Source organism: Urocitellus parryii, chromosome 13, assembly GCF_045843805.1.
Source record: "Urocitellus parryii isolate mUroPar1 chromosome 13, mUroPar1.hap1, whole genome shotgun sequence".
Taxonomy (NCBI): domain Eukaryota; kingdom Metazoa; phylum Chordata; class Mammalia; order Rodentia; family Sciuridae; genus Urocitellus; species Urocitellus parryii.
This window is the reverse complement of record NC_135543.1, coordinates 16,586,427-16,601,922: the sequence shown is the minus strand read 5'-3', so window position 1 is coordinate 16,601,922 and position 15,496 is coordinate 16,586,427.

Here is a 15,496-nt window from a genome sequence, read left to right as displayed (position 1 = left end):
GGAGAAGAAAAAAAAGAAAAAAGAAGTTTGAGGAGGAGAAGAAAAAAAGAAGTATGAGGAGAAGAAGAAAAAGTAGAAGGAGAAAAAGAGGAAGAAGAAAAAGAAAGAGTAAGAGGAGAAAAAATGAGGAGGGGAAGAGGAAGTAGGAGGAGGAAGAAGAAGAAGAAGATAAAAGGAAGTAGAAGGAAAAGGAGGACACATAAAGGAAGAAAATGAGAAGATAAAGAATTAGGAGGAAGAGGAAAGAGAAAGAAGAACAAGAAAAATTTTTTAAAAAGAAGAAGAGGAGGAGTAGAAAAAGAGGAAGACAAAAGTAAGAAGGAGGAGGAAGGGGAGGAGAGGTAGAGAAAGGAGGAAAGGAGGAAAAGCAAAAGGAGGAGAACAAGTAGAAGGAGGAGAAAGAGGAGGAAAGGAGGAGGAGAAGGAAGAGCGGAAGAGGAAGAGGAAGGAAGAGAGGGTGAGGAAAAGGAAGAGGATAAGAAAGAGGAAAAGATTAAGTAGAAGACTGAGGAGGAGCATAAGAGGAATAGGAAGCAGAGAAAAGGATGATGAGTAGAAGAAGAAAAAGAAGGTGGAGAAAGATGGGAGGAGAAGAGTAAAAGAAAAAAGGAGGAGAAAGAGCAAAAAGAAGAAGAGGAGGGGAGGGGAGAAGGAAGGAGAAGAGGAAGAAGAGGAAGAGGAAGAAGTAGTAGTAAGAAAAGGAGGAGAAGAAAACAAGAGGAAGAGAGAGGGGTAGGAGAAGTTGAAGGTGAAGAAGGAGAGGAGGAAAAGAGGAGAAGGGAGAAAAGAAAAAGTAGATAGAGAAGGAGAAGGATAAAAGGAAGAAGGAGGAGGAAGAGACCAGGCACACACCTGTAATCCCAGCAGCTTGGGATCCTGAGTTAGGAGGATTGTGGGTCCAAAGCCAGCCTCAGCCACAGCGAGACCCTGTCTCTAAAGAAAATACAAAATAGGGCTGGGGATGGGGCTCAGTGGTCGATTGTCCCTGCGTTCAATCAAAAGAAAGAGAGAGAGAGAGAAGAAGGAGGAGGAGGAGGAGGAGGAGGAGGAGGAGGAGGAGAAGGAGGAGAGGAATGGGGAAAAGTAGGAGGAGAAAGAGGAGGTGGAGAAGGAGAAGAAAAGAAATAAAAAGAAGATGAAGGAGGAGGAAAGGAAAAGGAGAAGAAGGAAAAGAAGGTGGAGGAGATTGAAAGCAAGAGGAAGAAGAAGGAAGAAAAGAAGAAGGAAAAGGAAATGGAGAAGAAGGAAATGAAGAAGGAGGAACATAAAAGGAGGAGGAAGAAGAGGAAAAGGAGAATAAGGAGAGGGAGAAGAAGGAGAGGAGAAAACAGAATCCCAAGGGGAAGGAGGTGGAGAAGAGGAGGAGGATTAGGAGAGGAGGAGGAGGAGGAAGGAGAAGAAGGAAGAGGAGAAGCAGAAAAAGAAAAAAGGAGGAGGATGAGGACGAGGAAGCAAAGGAGAAGAAAGATGAGCAGGATATGGAAGGGGAGGAGGAAAAGAAGAAGAGGAAGGAGGATGAGGAAGAGAAGGTGAAGAAAGGAGGAGGAAGAGAGGAAAGAGGAGGAGAAGAGAGAGAAGGAGGAGGAGGAGCAGGAGGAGGAGGGGAAGAGGAAGAGGTGGGAGAAGGAGGAGGAGGAGACTGGGTGAAACCTCCTGTTAATGCAAGAGTAGATTATGGATGGTATCATTCTATCCTAGTTCCAATGCCCTCATTTGGTAGTAACTTTAGGCAGGTCAGGCTTGGCTGGAGGAGGTGATTGCTGTTGCCATGCCCTAGAAGAGTACATCGTTTCTCTCTAATCTTCACCCTAACCCCCCCCCCTCTCTCTCTCTCTCTCACACACACACACACACACATTTCTCATGCTGCCAGACTTGGATTCCTGCAATACCTGACCTCAGCTGCCGCAGGCCAGCTGCAGCAAAATAACCGGGGGGTGATGAATAACTTCTGTAGATTGATGCAGCAGGAATAGGAGCCATTTATTGTAGGGCAACAGAGCTATTTATACATTTTGCACAGCTTATCTTAATTAGCATAAACTAGATACATCAGTCAACCAATAAGGCATCTCCAAACTTAATGGCTAGCTTTTGTTACTTCTCAAACCACTCCCTCTGACATTTTGCCAGGCACCATCCAGACTTGTTTACGAACTCTAACATTTGTCTGGCAAAATACCAGGTGTTATTTTTGACTTATTTACAGACCTTAACAATTCCCCCTTTTGTTTAATTTAAATAAAGACCATAGTGGTTTTTACAGAAACACCATAAATAACCTGCTACAAACAGAAAGTGAGGATACAAAATGCTACAATACCAAGCCAACTTATGGCTCCATGCAAGAAGCCCTTGGAAAAATTATACCAGCAATGACACTGTTAGCAAAGATATTGAGTTACAATTTGTTGTACATTACAGTTTGTTGTCTCAGTCCAGGTAATGCAGTATCTCAATAGAATAACTCACAGTCCAGGTAAATCACAGTCCAGGTAAGTTCTGCAGGCAGCTAGCTTAAATCACAGTCCAGGTAAGTTCTGCAGGCAGCTAGCTTGATCCGAAGTCTTGTCCGGTTCTCAGCCGAAATCTCCTCCGGTTTTCAGCAACGCTGGAAATTCTTCCACGTTCGTTTTCACTGGCACTGGGACAAAGGCAGGAACTCTGCAACGCTGGCTAAAGAAAATCCTGTAGCATTCCACTAAGAAAACAACTTTTTGAACAATTTAGTACATTATCTCAAGGGTTTTTACATTTGAAATAAGCCTTAATAGTGCTCATTACTCATTAGCTTCCTGGTGTGGGAGAACCATTGTAGCTTAGTTATTGGCATTGAAAATGACCAAACATCGAGTCTTCTGCCAGCTGTAGTGTCCCAGGCATCCCCGGATGGCCCTGGGGAGTGTCCCGGACTCAAACTGCTTCGAGCACAGGGAGCAAGAGCTTGCTAGACTGTGCCTCCAGGTCAGGTCTAGATTTGGGCTCCCGGCAGTGGAAGAGCTGGCTGCCGCCGCTGCTTGGAAAGTACTTGCTGCACCATGACCTGCTTGCGCACATGGCAGCCGCTGCACAGATTCACGCACCCTCCGGTAACGAAAAGCATTTAGTAATAGCCTTTTGCTGCAACTTTTTTTCTGATAATCCTTCTTCTTCTGAACTTTCTTTTTCTTTTTCTTTCTGACTAGAGTTCCCAGGCTTTTATCAACACATGCCCTAATTATTCTTGGTTCCACTGGGGTGCCTTCTTCCCTTAGTAATTTACTTCTCACCCCTTCCATATTTTCATTGCAAAGACAATACAATACACTGAGACAAAACAAGACACAAACATACTGTATCAATCTTTTCCATTTTCTCGAAATGGCCATTTTTCCTCTCGCCCTATCTGCCTAGGGACCAGCAGATTGCTCCCGTCCTATCTATGGACGGGCAGCTTTTTTTCGTCACTTACCCCCAAGTGTCCCGGGGCTCCCCGTACGGGCCACCATCTGCCGCAGGCCAGCTGCAGCAAAATAACCGGGGGGTGATGAATAACTTCTGTAGATTGATGCAGCAGGAATAGGAGCCATTTATTGTAGAGCAACAGAGCTATTTATACATTTTGCACAGCTTATCTTAATTAGCATAAACTAGATACATCAGTCAACCAATAAGGCATCTCCAAACTTAATGGCTAGCTTTTGTTACTTCTCAAACCACTCCCTCTGACATTTTGCCAGGCACCATCCAGACTTGTTTACGAACTCTAACATTTGTCTGGCAAAATACCAGGTGTTATTTTTGACTTATTTACAGACCTTAACACTCAGCACCCTTTGTTCTCTGCCCCACCTTGAGTAAGTGGTTTTGTTCCTCTTCCCACTTTCCCACTTTCCTATCCAGTTGACCTCACCTTGGATCCCAATGGTTTTCAAAATGTTAGAATAGATCCTCAATGGTGGGTAGGGTTGGGGCTCTAGTCTCCTTGGCAGACCCCACCTTTGTTTGGAGATTCTCCTCCTCTCACACAGCCAAAAATGATAGCAGCTGGGTGACTCTCAAGACTATAGTGGAGAGAAGGAAGGGGATGGAGAATTTCCAAACTACGTGGAGAGGGCTAGAATCTTCTAGCCTCCTGTTAAGGAAGGGTTTCTGTGAGCCATTCAGTTTGAGCTGCTCCCAACAGTAAAAGCCATGAGAGCCAGGCATGATGGACCCAGCATCTTGGGAGACTGAGGCAGGAAGATAGTAAGTTAGAGGCCAGCCTGGGAAACTTAGGGAGACTTCGTCTCAAAATTCAAAGGGTTGGAGGTATGGCTCAGTGGTTGAGAACCCCTGGGTTCAATCCCCAGAACCACCAAAAAGAAAAACGTGTGAGCAGGTACTGACCAGCAGTTTTAGCTATTGGAGCAAACAGCACCAAACTTGGCTCTCAATCAACCTTGTCATTCAAGATGTGGCTTGCTGGTAGGTACTGTTAAGGCAAGTCTGCATGTGGTACCTTCCCATTGGAGTCAATTGTTGCTGCTAACTAAGTATTAAGTTTCTTAAAATCTGATTTCACACTGCGGTGTCACCTGACTGGGTTTCAAGGTGCACAGAGGCACACTCACCTAAAAGGCAGAGGGAGCTTGTTGGGGAGGGCCAGGTAGGCATTTGCCTGTCCCAGCACAGGGGTCAGTGTGCTGGGACATCCTCTTCCATAAAGCACACCTGCACAGAACACCAAATCAGGCAGAGGCATTTCTGTGAGCATGAGAGAAGCAAGGGGGGGTAATTACATGAATGGGACAGTTAATGACAGCAGGCTAAGGTGACCAAAACAACCATGTCATTGGCCAGCCTTGTCCATGAACCTAGAATGCTTCCAAACTGAGAGTCCCTGCCTGAAATGGCACCTGCAGGATCCTGCCAGTGTCTTCCACCAATGCCCCTTTCTGACTGAAGTTTCCTCTAGCAGGAGTTATCTGTTCAATCAACTCATGGACTTGCCTTGAAAGCTGCTTACCACGTTTCAGGCCTGACCTATGACATGGTCCTTATCGTGGTATGAGTCTCAGGACTTCCCTTTCCTAAGTTTTTGTGTCCTGGACCCTTTTCCACAGTATGTGAGCAACATTGTCACCAAGGCCCAAGCTGTGGCAAGCCAGTGTGGAATGATGAGGGCCACAGAGACCACAAAGATAAATCAGATAGCACCGATTCTCCATGGACTGAAAAGAATGTCACCAAATAACCAGCAGTTCTGTATAGGCACATTCAGCATAGTGGGCTCAACCAACTGAGGATCCAAAACACTCAGGGGAAGTGTTCCAAAAAGCAAAACTGAAATCACACACCAAGCACTATGCCCCCACTGACTCCACACAAACCAGGGGATATGCAGGCGCACTGCTGAGACCTCGCAGCTGTGCAGGCCCCTGGCGCTCTCTGACATATGATGTCATTGGTCTCTGGCAGTCCCATCTGTACTGAATATGTGCAGGCATTCTTGTCATATTGCTTGATACAGTGTAACAACTATTTATTTACCCATTTACACTGTACTAGGTAATAGAGATGATTTAAAGTATAGGGCAGAGCTAGGCGTGGTGGCCCACGCCTCTAATCCCAGCGGCTCAGGAGGCTGAGGCAAGAGGATCATGAGTTCAAAGCCAGCCTCTGCAAAAGCGAGGTGCTAAGCAACTCAGTGAGACTCTGTCTCTAAATAAAATACAAAATAGGGCTGGGGATGTGGCTCAGTGGTTGAGTGCCCCTGAGTTCAATCCCCTGTACCAAAAATAAAAAAGTATAGTGGGGGATGTAGAATATAGACAAATGTATTCAAAGTACAGTGTGCTTCACTGAGTCCAGTTCCCCGCAGAGGCACATGGCTACACTTCTGCCAGCAAAGCTGCAGGGAGACTCCAGGCCTACAGTCAGAAAAAGGAGGAGAAATGGCGCCACCCTGAAACATCCCCACGTGTGTTTTAAGGTATTAAGTTTCTTAAAATCTGATTTCTCTCTTGTCCTCCTTTCCTCCTCTCTTCCCCTCACAGCCACAAGCTTTCAGGTTTTCTTTTCCCCCCAATATCTTATTCTCTAGGCTGCTGGTAGGGAAGGACAGGGCTGAGAGCAAAGAGAAAAAAGGGGGTCATCCAGATGGTGATCCTCCTATTCCCCATCCCACCAAACTACTTTCATTAGAAACTCTTCAAATAGTTACATCTCTGCTGCTCCAATGGCCAACTGTGGAAAGAACAAGCCTTATATTTGAATCTAACTCTAAAGTCCTAAGAGTGGCACCTACCCCTCTGCTCACCACAAATAATAAGGGACTGTAGTTCTATTGTACAGTTCTATTTCTGAGAAATAGAGAAAGGTACAAAGAAGGTAAATCTGGAGATAGAAGGTTGATTAGTGGGGGCTAGGGAGGCCTGCTAATGGATTTCTTTTGAGAATGATGAAAATATCCTAAAATTGGTTTCGGGATGGCTGTGAGATCTATAGATCTTCCAAGTGTGGACTTCAAGTGTGTGAGTATATGAATTCCCCCTCAGTAAACTTCTTTTTTAAAAGAATGTAGTTCAAAATTACTGAGGTTGTTTTGTTTTGGAGTTTTTCCAAAATCAATTCATTTCTCAAATGTATCCTCCCTCCTAATTTCAAGAACAGCATAGGAAAAATTATGTGAGAACACACAGCACAGAGGGGGTGGAAGAAAGGGCATTGGAGGGACTCTCTGACTCATGGCTGCCATTGCTTTATGGAGGAGGTCTCTCCTTTATAAACTGAGTATCAAGGGGGTGGGGAATGTTAGTGAGCTTTTCATCCCTGTGACAAATACCTGAGAAAAACAACTTAGAGGAGGAAAGATCTATTTTTGGTTCATGGTTTCAGAGGTTTCAGTCTGTTCTCAGCTGGCTCCATTGCTTTGGGCCCCAGGTGAGGCAGAACTTCATGGTGGAAGGGCCTGGTGAAGAAATGCTGCTCAGCTCATGGTAGTCAGGAAGCACCTGGGTGGGCACGAGAGAAATACCCTTCCAGAACATGCCCCTCCAGTTAGGGCCCACCTCCAACAGTTTCCATCACCTTCCAACAGTTCATTCAAATTATTAATCCATCTAATGGGTTAATCCACTAATAAGGATAGATCTCATGATCCAACTTCTGAACACTGTGGCATTTGGGGACTGAGTCTTCAACACATGGGCCTCTGGGGGATATTCAAGATCCAAACCAGAATGGAAAGAGTAAAATGAAAGTGAGGAAGACTGGGTGGTGGCACAGACCTGTAATCCCAGCAACTCGGCAGGTTGAAACAGGAGGATCCCAAGTTCAAAGCCAGCCTCGGCAACTTTGTGAGGTCCTAAGCAACTTAGCAAGAGCCTGTCTCCAAGAAAACATCAAAAGGGCTGGGGATGTGGCTTAGTGGATAAACACCTCTGCATTCAATTTCTGGTACCAAAAAAAGGAGGGAGAGAGAGAGTAGGATCCTCATAGATTCCTCCAGGTTGGTCTTTAGAATTTGTGAAAGGCCCAGGAGGATAGGAACTGGCTCAAGAAGTCATCTTTGAGGTGACTGTTAACAGAACCCCCCTTTAAATGAGCCTAACAAAAATGAACTTTCATTAGGATGACTCGGGGATATGTTCCAGATCCAGGGGCAGAGGATACAGACAAGTTCTGGAAGGACCAGAGCCACCAGTGCCAAGGCTCTGCCTCCCCACGATGGTGTTCTCCTTCTCTTTAAATGAAGGTCAGAAAAGGACTGTCCAGGCTCCTACACTTCCTCCGGGTTCCAGAACTGCACCTACAGAGCACCTCAATTCCAAGTTCTTCCATTGTTTTAGTCCAGCCAGACTTACATCTGAATTTAAACTGTTTACAGGTAAGTTTTTTTTTTCCTTTTTGTCACATGTGAAATGACTACTTCCAAACTTCACCTTTTACAAATGAAATTCAATTAATGGGAACAACACAAACAGAGGCTTTAGAAACCTATAACATTCCCACCAACCAAGAAGAGGCAGGGAGCCCCGCCTGGGAGTAGGAGGGTTCAAACCTGACTCTGCAGCCCACTCACCACCATGGGTCTCAGTTTTCTCACATATCAACATCTTTTCAGCTGTAGGACTCTAGGAATTTTTTAACATAAAATAAGGTAATGCTAAGCACCTTCCTAAAGAGTTTAGCATGGACATAAAGCTTAGCACAGACATATAGCCAGAACCAAGTAAATCTACTAATACTATCATCAAACTAAAATTTGAGCCACCCACTAGTGACCTTATTTGGAAATAGGATCTTTGCAGACATAATTAAGTATTTGGCATGACATCATGTTGGATTAGAGTAGGCCCCAAATCCAATGACAAATATCCTCATGGGAGGAAGAAGGCACAGAGAAGGCCACATGGAGATGAGGCAGGAACTGGCTATGTAACCACAACAGGAGAGTCCTGGCAGCCACAGAGCTGGAAGGATCCAGAAAGCCTTCTCCCCAGAGCCTTTGAAGGGAGCATGGCTCTGCCATTACCTTGACTTCAACCCACTAATAGTGATTTTGGATTTCTGGGCTCTAGAACTATGAGAGAATATATTTCTGCAGGTTTAAGCCACCAAGCTAGTGGTGATTGTTACAACAGCCCAAGGGAGAGTATCCTGAGCTCCTTTATAAAATCCACCTGTTTTCCCAGACTTCCAGTAGATTCGGGACCTTCTGATTGGGTCTCTGGTGCCCCCTCCTGGTCCAAAGAAAGAACTGTGTCTTTCTTTGTCCTTTACTTGTGTCCTGCAGGTATTTGGCATCTCAGATGAAATGGGAAAAAACAACTCACCATGTACAAAACTCAACTCAAAATGGATCAAGGGCCTAGGAATTAGACCAGAGACCCTGAGCCTAATAGAGGGAAAAGTAGGCTTAAGTCTTCATCATGTCAAATTAGGCCCGAATTTCCTTAACAAGACACCTAAAGCACAAGAAATAAAATCAAGGATTAATAAATGGGATGGATTCAAACTCAAAAGCTTCTTCTCAGCAAAAGAAACAATCAATGAGATGAACAGAGAGCCTACATTTTGGGACCAAATTTTTGACACATGCACATCAGATAGAGCACTAATCTCTAGGATATATAAAGAACTCAAAACACTTAACACCAAAATAAATAAATAAATAACCCAACCAATAAACAGGCTAAGGAACTGAACACTCTTCAGAAGATATACAATCAATGAACAAATATATGAAAAAATGTTCAGCATCTCTAGTAATTAGAGAAATGCAAATCAAAACTACTCTAAGATTTCATCTCACACCAGTCAGAATGCAGCTATCAAGAATACAAGCAATAAGTGGTAGGGGAGTGGGGAAAAAGGCCCATTCAAACATTGCTGATGGGACTGCAAATTGGTGCAACCATTCTGGAAAGCAGTATGGAGATTCCTTAGAAAACTTGGAATCGAACCACCATTTGACCCAGTTATCCCTCTTCTTGGTCTATACCCAAAGGACTTAAAATCAGCATACTATAGTAACACAGCCACATCAATGTTCATAGCAGCTCAATTTATAATAGCTAAACTGTGGAAGCAAACTAGATGCCTTTCAATGGATAAAGAAAGTGAAGTATTTATACACAATGGAATATTACTCAGCACTAAAAGAGAATAAAATTATGTCATTTGCAGGTAAATGGATGGCATTGAAGAATCTCATAAGTGAAATAAGCCAATCCCAAAAAACCAAAGGCCGAATGTTCTCTCTGCTAAGTGGATGCTGATCCATAAATGGGCGGGGGAGCATGGGAAAAATGGAGGAACTTTGATTGGACAAGGGGGAGTGAGGGGTGGGGAGGGGGCAGGAAAGATGGTGGAATGTGATGGACTTCCTAGGTACATACGGTGTGACGCTACGTTATGTACAGAGAAATGAAAAGTTGTGCTTCAGTTGTGTACAATGCATCAAAATGCATTCTGCTGTCATAGATACCTAATTAAAATAAATAAATAAATGAAAATGGGAGAACCAAGGGAATCTGGTCACAGATCAGGCATAGTGGTGCACACCTGCAATCCTGGGTTACTTAGCAAGGGCTGGGATGTAGCTCAGTGGTAGAGCACCCCTGGGCTCAACCCCAGTACTAAAGAGAAAGTAAGAAAGAAGAAAGAGGGAGAGGGAAAAAAAGAGGGAGAAAGAAAAAATATGGTTGTAGGGGAGAAAATAATAGGCATAATTTCACCCTGTCTTGAAAAAATAGTGAATTCTTTAGCACTTTTCCCAAAGTCTCGTGCTCCAGCCTGTGCCTTCTTGTCATTCTTGGAAAATTCCACTCTATGGTGACAGCCCACCCAACTTCTCTCTCATATCCTTGAATTCCCCATTAACAGAGATCTCTTCTTATAACTCAACCACACACATCCCACAGATGGTCTGGAAACTGCATGCTTCCAGTATCATCAACTCATACTGTCCTCTGTGATCACAAACCCTATCCTTCCAGCCCCAATTCTCAAGTACCCCTTGCGTAAACCTGGACTACTACCCCATTTATCCTTCTGATTCAGTCCATCTCTCTTGACTTATTCTCTTGCCAAACCTGAATTTGTCTTATTTGTCATATTACTATCACTCTCTCACAAACACCAACAACTCCCTGATGCACTCTCCTATCTCCCATCCAGTGATGGTTTTCAGTTTTCTTTCTTTCTTTCTTTCTTTCTTTCTTTCTTTCTTTCTTTCTTTCTTTCTTTCTTTCTTTCTTTCTTTCTTCCTTTTTTTCTTTCTTTCTTTTTTTTTTTCTGGTACTGGGAATTGAACTCGGGGGCACTCAACTACTGGGTCACATCCCCAACCTGTTGAGGGCCACAGCCGAGTCGGGATGACGCATGGCATTTTTGCCAGAAGTAGTGGTTGAGAGGTGACGCTAGCGAGCCATTAAGATGATGACTTTTAAGTTCTGGCAGAGTTCCCGTTGAGTTCCGCTTGAGCTCTCGTGGGGATTCCCGGAGAGTTCCCATTGGTTGGGGAAGTGCAGGAGGAGGGATATTTCCGGTTGTGGTTCCTGGAGAGGCCACGTGACGTTTGGGGGAATTCCCGGGAGCGTGTGTGGAGCGTGCTGGTGGAGTTCAGAAATAAAGTTTGTCCCTGCTTCAGTGGCTCGTGATTTGTGCCCAGCCAGACTGCGGCACCAACCCTATTTTGAATTTCATTTAGAGACAGAGTCTCACTGAGTTGCTTAGTGCCTCACTAAGTTACAGATCCTCCTGCCTCAGCTTCCCAAACTGCTGGGATTACAGGCGTGTGCCACCACACCCAACTCGGTTTTCTTTTTACTGGCATAAATCCAGCCCCGACCATCTTCCACAAGCATTTCTCTGTACTCAGACCACTCATCCTTCCCCTCCTGCCCTCTCATTATTGATTGAAAACCTTGCCTCCCTGGTCCTCAGGGAAATGAAGTCATCATTGAAAACTAGAAGCCACCTCTTATGGTTTGGATATGAGGTGTTTCCCAAAAGCTCCTGTGTTAATGAAGAAATGTTTGGAGATGACATGATTGGATTATGAGAGCTGTAGCCTAATTAGTGCATCCTAATCTGAATGGATAGTGACTATAGGCAGGTAGGGCATAGCTGGAGGAGGTGGGTCACTAAAGGAGTACCCCGGAAGGCTGCATCTTCCCTGGGGCCCCTTCCCCTCCCTCTGCTTCTTGTCCAACAGGAGGTGAGCAGCTTTCCTCCACTACATCTTTCCGCCATGACGTTCTGCCTCACCATGAGCCCAGAGCCATGGAGTTGGCCCATCATGGACTGAACCTCTGAAACTATGAGCCAAAATAAACCTTTTCTCCTCTGAGTTATCTTCATCAGGTATTTTGGTGGCAGTGACAAAAAAAAGTTGACTAACACACCATCTAAGCCACATTACTGATCTTAGTGCATCTACCACCATATTGTTCTTTCTTTCTGCTATAATAGAGGACAAGTCCCTCCTCCTGTCTAACCCCTTCATGTATACTTTAGATCCCATCTCCCTTTCATCTTTCTCAAATTTTATTTCTTCTGTTATTCCCTATCTTCTTTCCTACATTATCAGTGTCTCTCTTTTTGACAAATTATTTTCACTGACACACAAATCTGTCAGAGCCAGCTTCATGGGCATGTGCCTTTTGCATTTTACACAGGGCCCTGTGCTTGGTTCACTCCTACACTGACACTGGTCATTCATTTTTGAACAAGGGACCAGTCCTGCCAGCTACAAAATCTCCCATTTTCCTGTTCTTTCTCCCTGGTTTGTCAAGAGTAGCCAATATGAATCATTTGTACTTCTACTTAATGTCTCACTTCATGAATTCACTTCATTTCACTTTATTCTCATTAACTCTAAAGTATTCTGATCCAACACTTTTCTCCTGAAACCATCCTTGCCAAAGTTTCCAATGGCCTTGATTTGCTGAAGTGCAATGAATGCTTTTATGATGTCATCCCTGAAGCCCTCCTCTTATTCAGCCTCCTAGCACCCTGCTGATGACTTTCTAGAATGTTCTCAATTAGTAATTGTACAATCTTTAGTGTATGATTTTGTCTTCTTGAACTAGGCTCTAAGCTCTGTGAGCAAGAAGCGTACCCTGTGCCTCGTGTGCCGGCACCTGAGGTAGGGCCAGGCACATAGAAGGCTCAGTGATGTTTGTTGGGTTAATGAATGAACGAATGCGCAAGAGAATTAAAGATCTTAGTAAGAATTCAAGGGATGAGTAATGTATTAAACTCGGAAGGGAAATTTTTAAAGTTAGAAAGATCTAAAGGACCAAGAAAAAAAGGAGAAGCCAAAAAGCTGGATGGCTTGGAAAAGCATTGAGCAGCTGCAAAATAGCGCACATCGGGAAAGCCCAAGGGTCAGCTCTTGTGGTCAGACGTCCACACTAAAGTTCAAGAACTCTAAGACAGTGCCTCGAGTTCTAAGTGCTGACTAGTGCTGGGACGGTCGTGGGTGTGGGTGGATTGGGTTAACTGGGAGTGAAGGGCACTGGGGTTAAGATCAAGTTGCTGCTCTGAGGTTGCTGGATGGGTTGCTCCTGTGAATATTCCAGCAATCGGATCAACAGAAGTTGGAGTCAAAAGGAAGACATCACCAATATTTTCAATTAATAATAATAACTGACACTTATAAAGTGCCTGCGACATGCCAAGTACTGTTTTAAGTGCTTTACACATGTTATTTATATGTTAACTGTTCTAGGAATTCTAGGTTATTACTACAGATCCCATTTTATAGGCAAAGGCATTGAGGCACTTGCCCAGGTCAAGCAGCTAGCAAACAGTTTTGCTCTAGGATCCGAGCTGTTCCACCAGCTCTTGTTTGAATGACAATGTTGTAGTTAATTGTGGAGAAGAAGGCAGAAGCTAGACCTCAAGAGCTTTGTATTTCATGCCAACTTGGTCATGACCCTCTTGACCAATATCATGAAGGATGTCAGGTTGGAGCATGGCAGAAACAGATTAATGTTCTGTGCAGATCAATCAGGCCAGAATGGCCTAGGGGCGGGAGGGCTCTTCAGAGACTCTCTGGATAATTGGGACTGATGGTAGGCAGGCACTAAGAATTGTATTTTGGAAAGGACGCGGAGGTATGTGGCAATGGCAGGACAAACCGGAGACATGGCACACTCTGGAGGAATAAGCAGGAGCCAAAACTGCCTCAGGGAGACAATTGAAGCTCATCTAGCCCAAGGGGGACAGAACACAAACCTGGTGACCTACAAAAACGGCTTTCTGTTTGGCAGCCTGCACCCACAAAAAGGGCAGGCAGGCCGGGGTGACCCACTGAGGTCTCAGCAGGGATGAACTGGCCAAGAACCTGCATGAGGGATCTTCAGGAATTTGGGGCGCCTCTTTCAGGACGGCTGGCTCTCTCCCCACTCCCAGGCTCTGAGCCCGCTTGCTGTCCTCAAGGCTGTGAGCCAGGATTGCCAGCAGAGGGCAGTACAGGCTTGCATTTGGTCTTGGTCTCCAGCAACAGTCCCTCTGCACCTGCCCAAAGTCCTGAGCCTGCTGGGAGCACCAGGCATTTCTACAGCACACACTTGAGTCAATACGGTGAGGGGGATGGGGTGCAAGAAAGGCCTGAGGAACCCCAAGGGCCAAGGCAACTCGCTAAGCAGTTTTGGACTTGGCAGGCCATGAACACACCTGCACAGGGGCCCGCTCCCCACTCCTTTCTATTCCCACCCAGATCTGGGGACCCTAGAGAAATGTTTAGAAGCAGCATTCCTAGGTGGTCGTAGGCGTGTCCTTGGCCATGGGACCTCTTCTGCTTCTGCTTTAAGGAACAGTCAAAGGGACACCATCTGGAGCCCTGCTTGGAGCGGGGATCAGGACACAGAAGCAAAAGAATCCAGCGTTCTGGGTGGGCTTTGAAACCCACCCACCCAACCAGAAAACAATTAGGACTGAAGGATTGCGGAAAGTAATGTGACTCCAAACTGGGTGTCACATCATGAATGAAGGCCCCTATGTCCCTCTCACTCTAATTTTTTTAAGGAATTTTTTTGTTACTAATGTCTTTTATTTTATTTTATTTTTTGTGGTTCTGGGGATCAAACCCAGGGCCTTGCACATGCTAGGCAAGCACCCTACCACTGAGCCATCTCCCTAGCCCTACTATGATTTTAAATTATGGTAATATAAACATAGAATTTACCAACCTTGAAAGGAAACTGAGGAACCAGGAGACAGGCAAGCAAGAAATGAAAGACCAGGCAGAGATGCACAGGAGAGTTTACCTGTCAGAGCTGACGAATAAAGGCCATCTCTCCCCAGACAGAGAGGCAAAACAGGCTTGGGGTTCGGGACTTTTATGGGGCAGGCTTAGGGATTAGAGCCTGAGTCCTAATGCGGGAGGTTAAGGGTTGGGTTGGTATGAGGGAGTGGTAAGCCTTTCTCAGAAATGCCCTTGGGCAAGAAAGCCAAATTTTTCTTAAAATGGCTGCTGTCACTTAAAATGACCATCCAGATGCTAAGCAAGGACCTTACAAACCTAACCGTTTTATTTTTTATGATTTTTCACATACAGAATGAGCTACAGACAGATACAGTGAACCTCCAAGAAAAGGCAGTGTTTTAGTCAGGTTTTTTTTTTTTTTCCACTACTGTGCCTAAAAAGACCCGACCAGAACAATTGTAGAGGAGGAAAAGTTTATTTGAGGGCTCACAGTTTCAGAGGTCTCAGTCCATAGATGACCAGCTCCATTCCTTGGGGCTTGAGGTGAGGCAGGCATCGCGGCAGTAGAGTGTGACAGAGGGAAGCAGCTCACATGGTATTCAGGAAGCAGAGAGAAATACTCTACTCACCAGATACAAAATGTATACCCCAAAGCCAGGCCCCAATTCCCACTTCCTCCAGCTGCACCCTACCGTTTCAGTTACCTTTCAGTTAATCCCTATCAGGGGATTAATTCACTGATTGGGTTAAGACTCAGCCATTTCTCCTCTGAACCTTCTTGCATTGCCTCACACATGAGCTTCTGGGGGACAC